This window comes from Aquila chrysaetos, chromosome 5 (genome assembly GCF_900496995.4).
Source record: "Aquila chrysaetos chrysaetos chromosome 5, bAquChr1.4, whole genome shotgun sequence".
Lineage (NCBI taxonomy): Eukaryota > Metazoa > Chordata > Aves > Accipitriformes > Accipitridae > Aquila > Aquila chrysaetos.
The window spans coordinates 10,788,365-10,802,057 of record NC_044008.1 but is presented as its reverse complement, the minus strand read 5'-3'; the positions used below and the strand labels follow the sequence as shown (position 1 = coordinate 10,802,057).

General features: G+C 37.7%; 1 protein-coding gene and 1 long non-coding RNA gene across 10 annotated transcripts in view; one reads left to right on the top strand and one right to left on the bottom strand.

Annotated features, from left to right (window-relative positions):
* The window catches only part of PCLO (piccolo presynaptic cytomatrix protein), a 396,208-nt gene that overhangs the window by 17,008 nt on the left and 365,507 nt on the right, over positions 1–13,693 (bottom strand). The window lies entirely within an intron of this gene.
* The window catches only part of LOC115341102, a 41,108-nt gene continuing 32,285 nt past the window's right edge, over positions 4,871–13,693 (top strand). For both annotated transcript variants that reach the window (XR_003923282.1, XR_003923283.1), the window contains exon 1: positions 4,871–4,998. This is a non-coding gene — a long non-coding RNA (uncharacterized LOC115341102). The remainder of the gene's footprint in view (positions 4,999–13,693) is intronic.

Genomic DNA, 13,693 nt, shown 5'->3' with positions numbered 1-13,693 from the left:
TTGTAAAATTAAATATACCAAAGATACAAAATACCAGCCAAAACCTTCCAATCTTTTTTTAAGCAAATTCTTCCCTGTTTTTTTTTGTTTCATTTTGTTTTGTTTTTTAAATTTTTAACATCACATCAGTTACTTGCAGTACCAGCTGTTTGTATTCATAATGCCTTTCATCTTCTTGCTGGGACATGAGCTACTGGCAAAGCTCTTGCAAAATATTGATGGATGAGCTTTATAAACAATGCCTCCCAATGTTTACAGGCTCCAGCCTTTTCTGTCCTTTTGAGTTTTTTTCATTACCTTCTTTTTGTCTTTCACCTTTCTCCCACATATTTCTTTCTCCCTGAAAACTGCCACAAATTTCTCTGTAGGCTGGTTTTACCTTTGTGTTCCCTTCCGCAAGAAAAATCAGACATCTAATACAGTCTTAACTACTACCTCCTCCTGTCTCACAGTGCTTTAAATAGATGTTGTTGGGTTTACCGGCAGAGGACTGTCTCAATAAACATGCGCCCCAGCTCCACAGATGAGGCTGAATACACGCAGGTTCTGAAATTTGTTGCTTCTCTGGCAATTGGCTACCCAGTCTGCCCCGCATGGTGCTATCAGCTGCTCATGGGACAAACTAAAGCTCAGAATAAGGCTGCCTCTTTTTCCCCTGCTCTGAAAAGCAGTTGCAGCTGCTGAGGGTCCTTGGTACGTGTTCAAAGTCTTCTCTCATCTGCCTGTATGCAGGCTAGGTGTTATACTTGAAGGGCACCTGAGCAGGTGTTATTACAATGTATTCCCTCCCTTACCTGACGTAGGTAGGGATACTGTGTGCAGGCAGTCATGCTCCTCTGAAATGATAAATGCTATGGGTTCAGCTCCTGACAAATGGGTTCCTTCTGGGATACAGGGATGCTCTGCGGTGGGAGCAGGCATGACCCAAGGGAGCTGCTCTCTCTTTTTCCTTCCCTCTCCTTACCATGAAGATGTAAACTGCTGTGAGCAGACTGCATATTATGAGATGAGCAAAGATTAAGGTCTTTCATTAATATCTCCCTGTCTCCTCTGATGTGATGTGCATACAATCTTGTAATGAGGGAGAGGAGCAGAATTAAGGAACTTTGCTCACAGCAAACACAATTTACAATGTTGTGGGCAGTGAGAGTGGCTGGCTTTAAGGCTCAGGCATACGAACAAGCTGACAGTTTTATGTTATGATTCTTAGAGCTAGCAGGCTCACTGCCCACAAAATTTTGAATATACTAGTGCAGAAATTTAGCCTGTATGCCCAGAATTCTTAGTAGGATAAAACAAAAAATATTTGAAGGAAAATACTGTTCAGCCTTTTTTTTCAGATGAAACAAAACTGTTGTGCAAAATACATTTTGAGAACAGAGAAAGCCTTTTGCCTGTTGAGATTTGAGGTGTGAAATATTTCCCAGAAAAAATATAAACTCAATGTGTGTGTGTGCCTCTTTCAGAGATTTGATTCATTTCTTTTAGAAGAAATGTGGACTGATGACGTGTGAAAACTCTTGGCCTGAAGTAAAGTGATTTGTGGGAAAATAACACTGATACTTCATACATGCTCAAATATGAAAAATAAAAGTCATAGACTTGTACCAATGCAGTTTCAAGGTTCTTTATTTCTGTTAGGTGGCATGCTAAAATGTTGTAGGAAAAAGTTAATGAGGCAGTAGGAAGAGGTTAATGAGGCAATAAGTTTAGAGGAGATGAATTAGAGGAGAAAGTTTCACTAGTGTCAGAAGCTGCCTGTGTCAGTGATCTAAAGGACATTATAGGGGAACAGAGATTTCTCCAGAAAGATTTTTTCAATATTTTAGTGAGACTGGTCCCTGTACCATAGAGGCATTTGGAATAAATGAGGGGAAAGTCATGAGAACTGTAAATATCACATTCAACTGATTTAGGTGATTATGACTACAAAGATTGCTTTTAATGGTGAAAACAAACACAGAATACCTGTAAGTATTTGACAGGTGGTAGGTAGAGGGAGAATAAAAATGGGGTGAGGGAAGTCAAGAGAGTTACAGAGCTAATTCATAATACATCCTACTAGATATCTCTTATTTGTATTTATTTATACTTATTTATACTTCTGTGGAGGGAAAACCTTAGTTCTAAGCTGATTATTCTTTCAACATCCTCTCCGCAATTCATTCAAATACCAGAATACCCCAAATTTGGTTTAGAATAATAAACTAATGACAGGGTTAATCAGAAGGAAGTTTAGGTGGCTAACTCAAACTCCCCAGACTCTGCAGTCAATAGGGGTAGCACCTCCTTAAACTTATATTTTAGGATGGATAAATGCCTTGTGGAGGTGCCTGCCTTTTTTTCAGTGACAGTTGAGGGGCAAAGGGATGGCTTTGATTTAGAAGCCTGATTTTTAAACAGTGAAATTAGGCTAGAAGTATCAAAACGCAAATCTACAGCTCTATCATTTTCCATAACTTCAATGAAAGAAAGCTAAATTGATGTTTGAAATTATGCTTGCTATTTTAATTGAACTTCAAAGATAGGTGCAGCTTGGATCTGAAAGGGGGAACTATGCAGCCTCATGTCTCAGAAGGCAAAACTCTCTTCAGCCACCTTTGCTCCCTTTCATCCTCACCATAAATCATTGCCTGAGTCTAAATATACATTCACAGTCTCCTTTTCACAATTTTAGCATCTTACATAAGGAGACATATCAGACGCTGCAGATTCAGCTGCATAAAAGATGCCTTGCCACAGCACAGCTGAAATTTTGATGATGAAAGGCACACTTTGCCCTGGCTTTTGGATGGACAAAAGTTCATACAGGGAAAAGAAGAAAACTATTTAATGTCATACATACAGAGCAACCTGAACCTTGATTATTTTAAGCCTATTCTATTGCAGTTTTACCAAGGTGAAATTATTGCTAAAGGGAGAAGAAATTTGCAAACTGCCATTAAAAGTCTGTATTTGACACAACCACAGTTCCGTAAAGTATTTTGCACAATACTACAATAATCTTTCTGTAATATAGCATAAGTATTCTGTTAAAGTAGGACAAGTGAGTCTGCAAGCTCTTTTTCCATGTCAGTATGAGAACACAAAATGGGTTTTACCTATACAAAACCAGGGAGGATTTTGTTAGATTTTGCTTAGGTTTTCATTTAAATGAAGACAGATTTTAAGCTACTTTCCCTCTCCCATGGCAAATACATTTTTAATCTTTTTTTAGTTTTGATATGCAAGTTTTTGAGAGTTTGACAATATAGTCTGAAATGATAAAATCCCTTCTGAGCCAACCTTCACTTTCTGTGCCAAAATAACGAAAAAGTTTACACCTTCTCACTCTGAATATATATGAGAAGATGTGAATATCACAACAGTTTTATTTATTCTTTTTGTCCGTTTGATGTCATTGAATTAGACATTCTGGCTTGAACCACTAGAAACCCCAGGAAATGGATTAAAGTCCATTTGGCTTATATTGCAATATGATGAAAGAATAATGGGAATAATACAAGCACTTTAAGATGAGTGAAATGACTCCCATGGATGGTAGCAAGAGATAATAGAAAATTTGCCCAATGATATAATAAAGAGGATCAAATAATTGTAAATATAATTCAGAAATATTAAAGTAGCACAGTATCAGAAGGGGAAAAACTGGATTGCCAAGTAGGTTTTTAATATTATTTACTTTTGTGATTCCAAAGAGAAAATAATCTTTGAACAGAATATTCTCTACTTGGGATGTAAGCAAACATCCCCCAACCTAAATACAAATACACAGAGTGCTTCGAAAATATTGTAAGAACAACGTATTTCCTAAGAACAACAGCTAAAAATGAAAGCAATGAAACTAAAGTACTTGAAGACTGCATTTCTGAAAAGTAATAGTTCTGTTAGGAAACCTGCTGACCACCTGGAGAGCAGAGTGACATGAAAACAAAGTTTATTTATATAATTTCTGCCAAATTTGTAGGTCAGACATAAGAAAAATCAGTCATATTACATTTAAATGTAAACCAAAGAACATGTTGTGTTACAGGAACACCTAGGAACATCCCCATTGGCTTTGGCAGATAGCTGCTCAGGTGATGATTTTTCATTCCTTTTAGTGTTTTGGACAACTGGTTTGACAAAAGAAAAAAATTAAGCCTCTAAGGCAGATGGATAAAATTAGATGTAGGTCTTTAAAAATTTTAGATCATTAGAAAAATAAATAGAAAAACAGCTCAAGGATAAAGTGCTGACTTCAGGAGCAGACATTACCTACAATCTAATACAGGCTTAGTTTTACTAGGCATGCTAAAGATTTTAAAAGTGGTAACAAAACTGAAAAAAATATACCGACATTTTCTCACTTAGCAGTGCAAATAATAGAATATTTTCATACTTCTCCTTTGTCATAAAGCCCTCCTATCACAGGGAAGTATAGACAGTGAATAGGAATTGGTGTAAGAACCACATATGTTGTGTTTTCATTCCAGTTAGTTTGGAGAGTGGCTCATTGCACATTTACTGCACAGACAATAAGCACTGAGCCTGCACTGTTAGTGCAGTGGAACAAGCTGTTTCATTTCACAGCTTGGCCAAGTCATTTATAGCCCATAAAAAATTACTTAACACATGGTGGCATATGTAACTCTATAAAGCTTTCTTTGAGAAGGAGGTGGAAGATGGCATTTGTATACACAAATATATCCATCCATACACACACTCAAGCTAATGCAATATGTTAGCACTCTTTTGTGCTGTAAACCTAGTAGGCACTCTATCATGGTAAGTGAAGATGAAAATTTTTGGTAACAACCTGCCTATTCATCCCTCACATCATGATTTCCAGATTCCCCCTCAGATTTATACTGCAGATCTGAGTGTCTTCCGTGAAATATGCTTAAAGTCTTGCTCATACCTCCCTGGAACTATACACTGGTGAGCACAGTCGTGTGTGCTGCACAGCTTGGGTACCAGAGCAGATGCTTCTGCACTGACTGTTCATGTGGAAGACAGGTAATGCTATTATATTAATAGATTTTCTTTCGCATACTTACATTACCTGGTACAGTGGTAGCAGCCCACTGTTGAGATGCTATTTCTCTATCATTAAATAAGAATGATTACTGAAATAACTGTTGCTAATAAGACTACTAAGTATAAGAGTATGAGAAATTGCCTATTCAGTGTGATAGTAAAAGCTGTGATAATTCTAGCAAAGCTCATTGTGTCTAATATATGAAAGAAAGCCAAATCTGTCTTCCAGGACCATCCAAGTGTTTTGTGGCTGGCTGTAGAGAACCTAGGAAATTTTAGCACAAAAATGAATACTTGTAATTACTACTGGGATTCAACTACCTGCATAATCTGTCCAACAGAGCAATGAGGGGTGATCCTTTCCATTAATCAGGATAAACATGGAATCAGCTCAGTCAAAACTGGAAAAATGTGTTAATCCAAATTTTGCTCAAGAGGGATGGACAGAAATGTTATGCAGAGTATTCCACAGTATTAGGCAGAATTCAGAGTTTTACAGTCCCTGGAGGATTGATGCCTGGAAGCATTGCTTACAGTAATGTGGAGATGGATCCTAAAGTTGTAACCAGTTTGGAGAAATATCAATTTACCTTTCAGCTCCTGCCCAGAGTCTTCTGTTAAATGCATTTTTTTTTTTTTTAATTTTGTAACCTTCCATCGGAAATCTTTATAGTCTAAAATACCTGTTTTTCATTGAAATACATATGTTACATTTTCCCTTTCATTCAGCACTCAGTAGTGTCATTATTCTTCATTTCATGCAATGCTGATTCCCTCAAACTGCTATAATAGACATATCCTAAAGTTGGTATTTCATTGCACTGTTGAACTGATGTGTGTGGTTAAAGTCCACAGAGATATATTTGAATAAAAAATTTCATATAAAAACCTAGAACAGAAGAAAAAGTACAGGGACAGTACAGCACTTATGTAAATGCACTCATAGAGCTTTGTGATGAAGACAGAAATGATGGGAAGAAAAAGAGAAAAGGAAAATGTATTCCTATTTACAGCGTTCTTCAACTGGGAAGAAACCTGTTAAGTAAATGGAATTATAGACCACTTAAAAACCAATGTCGAAGCTCAAAATGATTAGTCCATGTTCCAACTGGAGTAAAAGACTCTAAAGAATAGGTCTTAATCTTCTAGGGGGGTTAAAATGCCAAAAATGTTTCTGAATTTCTGAACTTTCATGGGGAATGGGGGAGATGGTGGAAGTCCTCTTAGAATGAAAGAAGAGCTGGGAATTATGGATTTTAGAAAAACAGAAGGACCTAATGTTCAGTAATGGGAGAATGTGATAGGTTGGTAGCAGAGATGTGGGGCAGGGGGGAATTTATAGTGCAAGACTGAAAATTTTCCAATATGATGACGTAGAACATTTATTCAGGACCTTTACGAGTGAGAAAAAAAGTCAGAGACTGATTCCTAGGAATCTCACATCTCAGATGCTGAGACCTCCTCCTGATGCCACACAGAACAGAGGTGCTCAATCCCCTGTTCTGGGAGCTGAGAGTCTGTCCCAAGTAAGGCGTCCTGAAGCTATGATCGATTGGCCTTCACCTAGATTTGACAGCAATTCCACCTGCAACTGGGAAACTTTTCAGATGAAAAAACATGTGCCCTAGAAAAGGTGAATCAGAAAACACACATATATTTGTATTTAAATATGTCTGGCTGGCTGACTTAGAAGCTCCCCCTAAATTTTCTGAAGTCACTGAAGCAAATACCATCTATTTGTTGATATAAAAAACCCCAACCTTTTTGTAACTTATTAAAAATCTTTTTCTGCTCCTGGGCAGTACGTATGCAGTAGGACTTGTATAATTAACTGAACCTTTTCAATAATGAGTACAAAGGAGTATCTCACAGCAAGCTAATGCTCTGACATCTCCTGTAGATTCACTCTCTGGCAACTGTCTTTAAAAAGAGATGAGGCTTTTTTTTCTGTCTCCTGCCACAGTACCGTGAGACTGCTTTGAGAGTTAATGCCTCACAGACTTAGTGCACTGAGGCCAACACTCATGATTTCATCAAGAATCTCTGAGATTTAGCACTGCTTTTTTGAAGACTACTGTTGAAGTTTTGCTCATAATTTATTTTTTAAAATTAAAGCTGTGTATATGGGAATTGAAAGTAGGGTTTTGCAAGACCTCACAAATTGAAAGTGCAACATAGATTCTTTGCATAACGTTTTAAGACTTGTCTGGTGGTTTTTGAAATGTAAAATACCTGGGACCAGGAAAAATATTATTACTGATCTATACTCATTATAAATTTGTAATAAAGTATAGCAAACATTGTATTTGTGATCACCATCCATGAATATGATTCCACCACCTGCAGGAATTACAGAGGCTCTCTTTACAGTTCCAATCAATTTAGAACAGAAAGTAAAAAGTTTTTTTTCAACTAAAAATTAAGACAAATTTTAAGAGAGCAGAATATACATTATCCTGGATTTGGAACTTATTCAGGAAGCATCCTATACTGTAAATGAGAAGACTGAATAAAAATTTGATATACAATTCAGGTCTACATGAAATGAAGAAAGATGCCTTGCCCAGAACAAAAACCAGTCTTGAATGATGTAAAGAATATTTAAAAACTCTACAGCACTTCCTTTTTATAAACCCTAAAGAGACATATGTCTACTGAATATTTGCTGGGAATTGACTCAAAAATATGAAACTGCACTGTCCCATAGGGTAGTGTTCATGAAGAATGATTTGCTGAGTTAGTGCCACGCCATGGTTACCATGCCAGCTAACATGCTCAGCATCACTGCAAAAAACCTTGTGAAGAACAGTAAAGTATCACATGAAACTCCTGTTTCGTTACCATGTGGAAGAACTAGCATCAGTTTGCAACCTGATGCACAAAAAATTGTTTCTGTATCCATGAGGAAAAAAAGTCTGTGTAGGTATAATTTCTTACAGAATACAAGTCTCAACTCCAGGTCACAAAAAAATAGTAACAGCTGTAGAAAATCTTAGAAATAAGTTCAACTGCTTAATGTGTATGCTGAATATTAAATGATTGAAGACAGAGAAAAATTCATAGGATCTGAAGACTAGTCAGTAGTTCTCATTAGTGTTCGATATTATTTAGTGACTTGAACAGCTGTTCACTGAGTTCCCGTCAAAAGTAATTAATCACTGAGAACATAAGCATAAAAATAAAAGTAGAAACATTATTTAAATATGCAAATATTGAGGTATAGATATAGATTAGCTCAGTAACAGTAACAAAGTCACAAAAGATCATTTCAGATTATGGTCTGCCTCTGGAAGGAAATAAAGTTTTCCTGAAAGTCTATGAGCCAACTTTTTCAGTAGTAATGAATATGATTGGATCTGAATTCATCTTTGTCAAATTCAAAGTACAATATCTGGATTCATCGTGTAAAATTGACTTTTGTTTGCTTCTCTGAGAGCAGTATCAAGCTGCCCATCTGATTTGGAAAACACCACATATTCATACTCAAAGACTACTACTCTGCCCATTTTAATGGTCTTCTTGACTGTAGTGGTAATGCTAATTATTTCTGTAAAGTGATTATCATTGTGAAAGACAGGGCTGCATGGCTGAAGAACCTGAAGAGCATGTTCTACCTTTGAAGTTATTTCAGCACAATTTTACCCCCTTATGACCACATGTACCAGAAGCGTCCCCTCGCATGGGGTTTCACAAGTAAAACTCTGGGGATCCACTGCTGAACTGCAAGTCTGAGAGTGCTGTTTTATTCATGTTCCTCTCAGTGCACAAATCCACAAGGTCTCTGTACTGTTAGCTCTTCCAAAGAGGAAGAAGCTTTATTTACCAGTCGCATATATATGTTTTACTATCTTCAGATCTGAAATTTGAGGATATGTATACAATGTAACTCAGGTCAACACTGCTCTTAACTTATTTTATCATTTTCATTCCTGCTTCTCGATATAGTTTGGCTACAGGAAAGAATGCAGCCACTTAAATCCATGACTTGGAACCAAAGACATTATACCGATGTGGGAGACTGCAAACTTAATCCTGAGTTGGCTTGCAAGACATCTAATTATCCTGTGCAAGGCACTCAACTTCAAATTTTGAAATAATATTAATACAATACAGTTCAGCTGAACAACAGATACAGCCCTCTACATTAAACAGAATTAAGCCTGAAGTGCCCATCATGCTGTCAGTTAATAGCCATGATTTCCAATAAATAATAAAAAATTCTGTCTCAGGTCCCTTGTGATATAACATATTCTCAACTGCTTGCACAAACTATTTCTTGTAAAATTTTGCTTTGCTTCCCTTAGTAATAGTAATACCAGTAGTAGTCATCAAAAGACAAAATTTAAAAAGGTTAATATAATTATTTTCAGTTTAGAAGGAACTGAGGCTTAAAGAGCATAAAAAGGCGTCTAATGTCACCCAACCCAGCAGCAAAAGTCATCATGTAATCCCGTTTTCTGTTTTAATTCTGAGTCATGTGGGATAGGATACAGTATTCTTTGTGCACCTATGTTTTTGAGTGGTCTGTATTGTATGTTTACATTCAGTATTTGCACAAAATTATAAGTAATTATAAGGAGGTCTTCTAATCAGAAGGGTCAGGCAACTACAGCTACAGACAGTAATTGCAACTAAACATGTATTGGTAATCTTCATTACTTTTCTAACCTATCTCAGAGAAGCACAAAGAGACAACATAATAACGAGCTTTCAACCTCCATGCTGAATTTCCTTCCTTTCTCCATGTGACACATAAGCTGCAGCAAAGGAGAACTTTTTTATCGAGAATGCTTCAAGAGACATAAGGCAAGTCTGCTACCCTGCTGAGCAGAGTACTTTCTGATTTTGAAAGCTGTCTGTTATGCTTTGAAAACAGGCACTGGTAATGGCAGCATTAACTCTACTGTCAAAGACAAAACTGGTGCCATTGGGAACTACAAACACTGTTGCCGAGTCTTCCTCAATGCTTTGCCTGTGAAACCATCATCCTACTGCTCAGACAAAGAAAAGGTGAAGGAAATCTGGTTTGTTTATTTTCTGTTATTTAGCAAAGAACATTTTTTGAAATAACCCCTTATTTACAAAGCCTGTGATGAGATATGCCAGGTCTTGCTGGCATATGTGGGCTAGGGAAAGAAAAGAATACATTATCTGTATGCAGTTGCAGCAAGAACTTCAAGCAGTAGAACATAATTACCTGGGAGGAATTTGGCCAACTCAGTGGTTATGAAAAATACTATGGGGTGTTTAATAAACAGTTGCAGCAGACTGCTGCTTTAAACTCTTGCTGGTGAGATGTCCCCTTGAAGAAAATAATACCGCCCTTGGCACCGGTCTAGCTGCAAAGAACATCTTTACCTGTAACTAATCACTGATTCTTACTCATCTTAAAATGGCATAAATGGGCACTGGCACTGAAAGAGCTCTCTTCACACTCCTGCTTATTTCTTCCCACACGGTTTCCCTGACGTTATCTCCTTTAGCCATAGATGTTTGTACAGCTGCCTAGTGAACTAGTTGGAGAAATGATCCTACTAACTGCCACCTCACCCCCCCCACCCCCGATGTATTGATTTTGGGTTAGTCACCCAACTTGATTCACCACACGCTTTATGCCACCCTGAAGGACGAAATGAGGTTGAGGGAAGGAAAGAAAGGCATTTTTCAACAACAATGCTGGTTTATGACAAAGTGTGCCTTATGAAGCTATTGTAGACTGATAAGATAATTCAGAGAGGAAAGGGCTGCTGGAGATCTCCAGTCCGACCCCACATTCACAGTAGGATTAACTACCAAATAAGATCAGGCTGGGCAGAACTTGTTTGTTGAGTTTTGAAAATTTCCAAGAGAGGTTCCACAGCCTCTCTGGGCAACCCTACCCGGTGTTTAACTACACTCATGGTGATTTTTTTTTAGCTTTCCTTATATTCAGTTGGAATTGCCCTTACTTCAGCTTGTGAATGTTGTCCATTTCCTTTTGCTGCGGCAGAGCTCTGAGAAGAGTTTGGCTCCATCTTCTCTATGGAGCCATAAGGTAGTTAGCTACCCATAAAGTAGTTAATTTCCTGAGGTTTAAAGAAACCCTCAGCCTCTCCTCAATGACACTTGCACTGGCCCTTAACCATCTTACTGGCACTCTGCTGGAGTGTCCTCAGTATCTCCAGAGGCCCCAAACCAGACACATTGCTCTGGATGTGCACCCAGTGGAAGGGAATAATCCCTTCCTATGACCTGCTCCCTACGCAGTTACTTTTGCCACCTGCTATGCAGCAACAATGATCACAAAGCCATTTTCCAAATTAATATTGTTTAAAGAAAAGTTGTCAGTGTCATTGTACCAGTGACTTTCTCAAAGAAAATCTGATTTGAAGAGTGCTTTAAACAAGTTATGTTGAGCAGAACTGAGTGGACACCATGGATGTTTTGGGATGAGGGTATGTAAAACTCTATTGCTTTGTGGGAAAAGGACAGTGTCTCCAATGCCAGCACTTTCAGTATTTTTAAAATTGCTTTGGGCATTAATTGTATGGTTTTAGTTTTATTCATTTTGTAGAAGTCTAAAGAATATTGAATCTGTTTTGTGGTCCCTGCATTATTCCCCAACTGTTTGAAAACAAATAGTGGCACAAAAATTCTCTTTCCACAGACCATCCATTTTACTGTCAACAACAAAGAAAAGCTGCCTCAGGAAAAGAGCTTTAAATATAGCTGTGGTACTATCAACAAGTTAGCACTCTTGCATGAAAGCAAGTGCAGTTGTTTATTTGAGAGTTTTGCTGCAGGAGATAGAAATCAGTAGTGCTGTAACATGAATGAAAGCCCGGTTCTTCATTGCTTAGATTTGCTGCAGGGAGCTGGAGAGATCAGACGCATACATCTTTCTGATTGGCCATGTATGGTTGGGTTTGCTCTTTATATAAATGGAAGGTTGGTTGTGATTCTCAAAGGCTTCTAAAACTGGGAAAGTGTGTTCATGAAGTGAGCTGGACTAAGCTGAATATGAAGAGTTTATATAAAGACAGCTAGGCAGTTCTCAGAAGTGAGCAGGTTTGCTTCTGTCTCTTTGGCCCAACTGTATGCTGAAATTACAGCCCAGATCATTTTTGTCAGCTACGTACAAGAGGTGTGATTGTGGCACAGGCTGTAAGCCCATGTGTAACAGTCCACTGGGAGTTGCTCAAAGTTCAAGGATACTTTGATTCCTTGTTACGATTCCCTAGGAAAGTCTAAACAATAAAATTTGGGCTTTTCCTCACCCTTGTTTTGACAGACATACACCCGATTTCCTTGTGGGCTGTTCAATCCCAAAGCTTTTAAGGTTTGTGTTGCCAAAGAGGCCCATGGTGTAGATAGATTATGAAGATTATTTTATACGCTCTGACTAGTTCCCACATCAGCTTTGTCCCTTCTTCTTCCCAGTTTCATCTTTGTTCCTCTAATGGCTCCCAGAGTTCTTTATCTTCCACCTTCCCAGCTGGTAAAGGCAACCCTGCCGGGATTCTTGTCTTCCTTCCATTAACAAACAGTTAACTAAATGTCTAAATAGTGATGAGTTTTGAACCCAGAAGAAATCACTGAAGTATGAGACAGTGAACTTGTCTGGACTGTTGAAGATATTTCCATGCCTGTCCTAAGGCCTAATTTTAAAATTATATGAGACAGTAGTTTAAATCTGAGACAGATATTACTATCTTGTTATATACCCCATTACCCAGTTATGACAAATATTAGGGATCTTGTGTAAAAGAGAGGAATTTACTAATTATAAGTGTTGTGTTTTAATTTGATTTACTTGTGTTTCCTGTTGCTTTTTTTCCCCCAAGACTATAACTGAGATTATGCCTCTCTGTGTTCTTTTTGCGGTGCACTACAGTGAGGTAAACAGGGATAGAGCTGCTGTCTCCACAGAGTTACAGAATTGAGAGAAAAGCATGTATCGTCTCTTTAGGCAACTCAGAGCTTCTTGCCAGGCTTGCCTCAGGTCAACAAGGGAGACTAATATCTGTTAATCTGTTTTGAGAGTGAAATTCTTTCAGCATATACAAGGCACCAACTCCCCTGAGAGACAAAACCAATTAAGAGGCAATCAGTAACTCCAGGTATAGTGAATCATGAGTGTTCCTAGTTCTCTTCTTTCTAATGAGATTTGTGGCAATCACTGAATCTATAGAAGAATTCTGCAGGCTGTCTATACCATCTCTACAGTGTTAGGTTTTTTTTCACTCTTCCCAGGGAGATTTGAAAGGTGGAGAAAAGAGAGGATTAGTGTGGGGTTTTCCTCAAGTAGAACCAAAAGGGAAACTTATCTTATTGCCAATCTGATCACTAATCCTGGCAGAATTCCTATTGCCTTGTGAAAAAAAAAAAAAAAAAAAAAAAATCAGGCTGGTTAGCAGCATTGAATTTGGAGAACTGAAAGCATTAAGTTATATAAATGCAATGAAAACAGAATTAGTATCTGTAATCTGAAGATGCACAAAATTGGTCCTTCTTTTAGATTTGTGACCTGCTTCAGTTTTCATCTTTAATGAAATAAACCTCTTCGCTGTTATCTTGTTATATGTTTGTGATTTCAAGATGGTTATGTTGTAACTGAGTAAACTGTTAACCCCAAATTTCTCCCCTATTCCATTTTTCACATCCCAATTAGAGCCTTTTCTACAAAAAAAAAAAA